Below are 6,000 nucleotides of genomic sequence, written 5' to 3' on the forward strand. Positions count from 1 at the left end.
TTATTTAAACTTAATGTTAGCAGGTCTATGAGGAAACAGATATAATTATACATTGCTTATTATTATGTGTAATTTGAAAAATGTTTCTAAAAAAGCAATCTACTTATATACAGCAGAAAACATAAAAACTATTTTCTTTTGAACAAGTACAACTGATGGGAGTATATCCCAAGAAGATAATCCAAAAATGTTAATAGAAATAGGAGACAACTGGGGCGCCTGGGTGGCTTGGTCGGTTAAGCGTCTGACTTCGGCTCCGGTCATGATCTCACGGTCCGTGAGTTCAAGCCCCACGTCGGGCTCTGTGCTGACAGCTCAGAGCCTGGAGCCTATTTCAGATTCTGTGTCTCCCTCTCTCTCTGCTCCTCCCCTGTTCATGGTCTGTCTCTGTCTCAAAAATAAATAAACGTTAAAAAAAAATATTTAAAAAAAAGATATAGGAGACAACTTAATGCCTAATAACTTAGAAATGGCCAAATTATATAACATGATAGAATGTTAAAAGCCATTAAAATGACATAGGTGAGTGTGTGGAATTGGTACATTAAAAGTGTGTATGAAATCTTGATATGTAAAAAGAGCAAAACAACGTCAAGATAAAAGGAAGGAACTTACACAATCAGTTGATATTTTAAAGATGAAAGACCTTTCATTTTTCCATGTAAAGCAAATTACTTAACGGTACCATGAACTTTTTAAAAGAAAGCATTAGCAAAGATTTTTATAAATGTAAATGCTATCCAACTTAAAATCATCTATTAAGTTAGAGGAAGCACAATATAATGAAAAGAGAGTCAAGAAACTTCAAATGCTTGACTTCATATAGATCACATTATGATCTCTAAGGTCCTTTGCAATTCCAAAAATGTATCTGTAGGAAGCAAATGGGCTCAGGGCACCTGGGTGACTCAGTAGGCTGAGTGCACTGTTGATTTCAGCTCACGTCATGATCTCATGGTTCATGGGATGGACTCCCGTAGGGGGCTCTGTGCTGACAGCATGGAGCCTGCTTGGAACACTCTCTCTCTCTCTCTCTCTCTCTCTCTCTCTAGCACTGTCTCTCACTCTCTCTGTCCCTGCCTCACTCACACTGCCTCTCTCTCTCTCTCTCTCTCTCTCTCTCTCTCTGTCAAAATAAATAAAAAATAAAATAAATTTTTTAAAAAGTGAATGGGCTCAAAAACATAGGTGTGGATTATCTGAATAATAAATCTGAAAATAAAACTTTGAAAATCTCATTCACGTTGTCACTCCACTTAATAAGATTGTGTTTGCGAAATCTAATGTGGAAAACTGGCATTGGATATTTTTGCTGTTTTGTCAACAATTAAGATAGTTTAGTCGTGTTCACTTTTAGTTGGACAATAAATGCTTTCAGGAAATGATGTAGGAACGTTGTGAACCAATTATTGCAGCAGGAGATGAAGTTTGTGTTCAGTACAGAAGGAACAGCAACAAAGAGTTGAAGCAAACATCTTTACATGAGGTTTTATTAGTTTAATTGATGAATCAAGAGGATTCAGCCTTTGGATGTTCATGTTCAAATTATGAACTAAAAACCTTATCTAGATGTAGATAATCTCCCTTCTGTAGGTACTTATTCAGAAATGATTATATATCATCAGTTCAAAATTCAAAGCAATTTTGTATACATATACAGTCATTTGAAAATGACAAAAACATTGTAAGTTTATACAAAAATTAGCAGGACTTTTAAAATATTCTTCAAAATCTTAAGTGTATAAAATTGTTTCTTATAGTTATATTCAAGTTATCCATTTGAGGAGGATTCATTTTAATCTCATTCTCCTTTAGAGCCTAAAACAGGTACAAAAGAAAAGATTTGTGAAATGAAAAAGGCACAAAGAAACAAATAATCATGTGTCAAAGTTGGCTGGTCCAAGTTTTATAACTGGGACTCCATATGAAAACCTGACCAATGGGGATAACAGATGTAATCACACAAATTTTTAGGACTCTTAAGAGTACCAATATTTATTCACTAGACATATATTAATATAAATATATATAATATATTTATAATTTTATACTATTATATTTCATAGAAATGTGTCAAAGTTATTTTCTGTATTTAAAACTTATTCAAATTTCTGAAACAGAGTATCTTACCTTACCTTACTGTGCATAGTTTGCTAGAAGTCACAACCTAAATTATGTCCTGAGACTCCAGAAAACAATTGTGAATTAAGAAGAAAATTGAATAGACTCATTGGATAAGCAGTTTCACTCAACAAAGGTAAAACCTCAGAGGCAATCCGTTCCCAGAAACAGTCATGGCTTATACTTTATTTAGTTGATTTTCAACAAACCTAATTTTATTCAAATACAACTTTATGTACTATAAAGGATTTCCCAATGAGCAAAATGAAAACCAAATCAAGAAATATTTTCTGCTGCTAGGGCAGGGGCTACTTAAAGTCCCTTACCCTGCAGAATTTCCTAACCTCTATTAATAAGTAACTGCTTTGTACTTCTACTATTCTTTTTTCCAAATGAGTAAGCTTATTATATTTATCCTGTCCCTGGCCCACCATTGTATTTTGTATCTGTATTTTTGTGAGGGGTTGGGGGGGGGGGGGCGGAGGGGAGGTGGTGGCAGAGACCAGAGGAATCAAACTCCAGACTCTAACAGAGAGGATGTGGACTACTGAGAAATCCTGGAGTTGAAGGTGAATGCAGTGATAGATGAAACATTGGGCTGTCTACTTTGGGAATGGGGGTTGGGGATACGTTTTACTTGTGAGAAGAGGAAAGGTATTTGGTGATCAGAAGAGTAAAAGAGGAAAGTGTAGTGGAGACTTCTATGCGCTCACCGAACCCATTTCCTCTGTCTCCTGGGCCTAAAGCTAAACTACATTTCCACCCTCTCTTGCAGGTTGGTGTGACTAGGTGACTGAATTGTAACCAATGGGAAGTGGGTGGCTCATGAAACTTTTCTAAGCATGATTCAACATTCTCTTTCCTTATTGAGAGAGTGAACTGAATCCAAGTATTCTAAAGCCCTCAGGAATGGTGGAGGCATGAGATGGAAAGAAGCTGTTTCTGCAGTGTCTTCCAATTGACCATGTGTGCAGGAGAAATAAACCTTATTAAGGCACTGAAATGGGGGAAATTTGTGTATTACACCAGCATACAGTATGCATTACTATAATATGGTGGGTATCAAGTTGCCTTAGTATTTCGATTCTATTTGAACATCTAAAAAAAGTGAAATAACAGCCTTATTGTGAAAAGTCAAATATTTACAATATGCCAAAATGATATCCTTTGGATCTATTTAAACTTACAACAAAAAATTTTAGATGTCAGCAAAAATATATGCAATGAAAAATTTAATCTGCGGGATATGTGAGTGAAAATGTGTAAAGATTACTGCCCGGAGGCTTCACTATTATTCTACTTAGATTATTATTCCACTATTATTTTTCCATTAATATACATGATAAAACCCTGGTGATATTATGCAGATTAAGAATCCACATTTAAATGCATTCAATAACTCTGGAAAAACTACCATGGGATAAACATTTTATCTATCAGATTTTTTTGTTTGTTTGTTTGCTTTGTTTTGTTTTGTTTTTCATGCTGAACTTCTTTTTGAAAACATTTTCTTAGCCTCCTTTCACTTAGGAGTATAGTAAAACTTAGTATCTTTAAGAATACCTGGTACTACGGGGTGCCTGGGTGGCTCAGTCGGCTAGCGTCCGACTTCAGCTCAGGTCATGATCTCGCGGTCTGTGAGTTCAGGCCCCGCATCGGGCTCTGGGCTGATGGCTCAGAGCCTGGAGCCTGCTTCCGGTTCTGTGTCTCCCTCTCTGTCTGCCCCTCCCCCGTTCATGCTCTGTCTCTCTCTGTCTCAAAAATAAAAATAAAACGTTTAAAAAAATTTAAGAATACCTGGTACCACATACTAGTAACAAATTCCTACTGAATTTCAGTAGGAACATTTAACATTTGATTATACATAAATTTGCTCTTACCTTTTCTTTTCTTATCGCATCAGGTTAGCTGAGCCTTTTGAGCTTGGTGCATTTGTTGTCCTGGAAAGAGTATGTATAAATTAGATATTTTTTCAGGGTCACAAAGTGATAGCTACCCCATTCCTGATGCTATTGATGTCCAAGGATAATAGATGCAGGATCTCAAGAAGTGGACTCTGGGATTGCCACAAGGAGATGTTTTGAGCCCCATGGCCTTGGAAGAGCCAACATGGAAAAACTGTGACTCTGGGAACCCATCAAGGGCACACTGGCAGACCTGAGCTCTGACACAGTAGTATTTCTCTCCCACAGATCTCTAGCAGCCTGAGTAGAGAGTTGTGTCAAAAGCCAATATGTATTGCCTAAAGCAGCGATTTTTCCGTTCGGGGCAATGTTGACCCCCAGGGCATATGGTACTTGCAGACATTTTGGTTGTCACAACTGGGGGTGGAGGATACTACTGGCATCTAATAGTTGGAAGCCAGGACTGTTACTAAACATCCTACAATGCATAAGATGGCCTCCTTCAACAAATATTTTTCCAGACCAAAATGTTAAACATGCCAAGGTTGAGAAACTCTCCTCTACAGATGTGTGCAAAACTCTTCAGCAGCCAGGCTTGGTTACCAGCTTTACATACTAGAATCATCAGGGTTTATACTCTTCCTACTTAGTGTTTCTGTCAGCCCAAATTACCTACATTGCATAGTGCTATCAGAAACTTCCAAAATCTCAGTGGCTGAACACCAAATAAAGTTTATTTCTTGTTCATGCTACATTCCAACACAGACTGAAATGTCCATTACCCAGGGACATAAGCTGATGCAGACTCCATTTCAACACATGCTTCCACAGCCACTAAAACATAGGGAAGGGAAGGACAAATCAAATACTGGGCCTTAAAGTCTTCTCCAAGAAAGGGAAATGCCTCATTTTTACTTATATTTCATTGTCCAACCAAATAACATGGCTACTTCTTTCTTCAATAGAGCAGAAAAGTATATATTCACTGTGTGTTTAGAAGGAGAACCTGGATACTTCTTTTTAACAGCCCTAATGACTATCACAGCATATCTTCCTGATTACCCTTTTTTGGACTGTGAAAGCCTCTAGAACTGTGGAATATTTCAGGGAGGGAACAAAGAGGGAAATGCTTTTTTTTTTTTTTTCTAGTGTGGCATTTAGGGTATACTCTAGGTAATCAATTGGAAAGAAAATAAGCAGCCATTTTTGTACTCAGTTTGTAGAACAGTGCATTAAGGTCTCGCTTTGAGATGCACACACACACACACACACACACACACACACACACACACACACACCACTACAAAATAATGGTGGTCAATTCCACCTTGCTGGGGTCAGGAAAGTTTTCATAGTTGCCTTTAGCTTCGTTCTAAAACATGAATTAGGTGAAACAAATTCTCCCACAAGGAAGTTGAATAAAAGTTACAGAAATGTTAAGAAACTTAGAATGTTTAAAGAAACTGCCTTGCGGGGCTTACAGGTAAAGGATGGGGAATGGCAAGATGCGATCTAAGCAAGTAGGAAAGACACACATCAGAAGGAGTCTCACGTGGTGATGTAAACATTTGAGCTTTATCTTAAAGGCAATGCAGAGCTTTTAGCAGGTTTTAATCTGGAAACTAATAGAGCTGATAGATTTTAAATTTTTTTAAGTTTAAATAATTGACTTAGGCAATAAGCAACGATAGGTGCCTAAACCATTATGTGAAAAGTTATGGTGAAATAATCACATGATGCAAAATTATCAACTTCATGAAGTTGGAATCAGGGCTATCACCACCTGATAACTCTTTAGCCAGAAGCTGGACACCCTTAATTATGTGCCAACTGATACGATATGAAATACAGCGCCAAAACTGGCTGACACGAATCTAATGGATGTAATATCTAGTTTACATCTAATGGATGTAAAACAGGGATAGAGGAGCAAGCTAAATAAAGTTAAGATGGAATAATCAGGCAAATCTAGAAT

This window comes from Felis catus, chromosome A3 (assembly GCF_018350175.1).
Source record: "Felis catus isolate Fca126 chromosome A3, F.catus_Fca126_mat1.0, whole genome shotgun sequence".
In the NCBI taxonomy this organism is placed as follows: Eukaryota; Metazoa; Chordata; class Mammalia; order Carnivora; family Felidae; genus Felis; species Felis catus.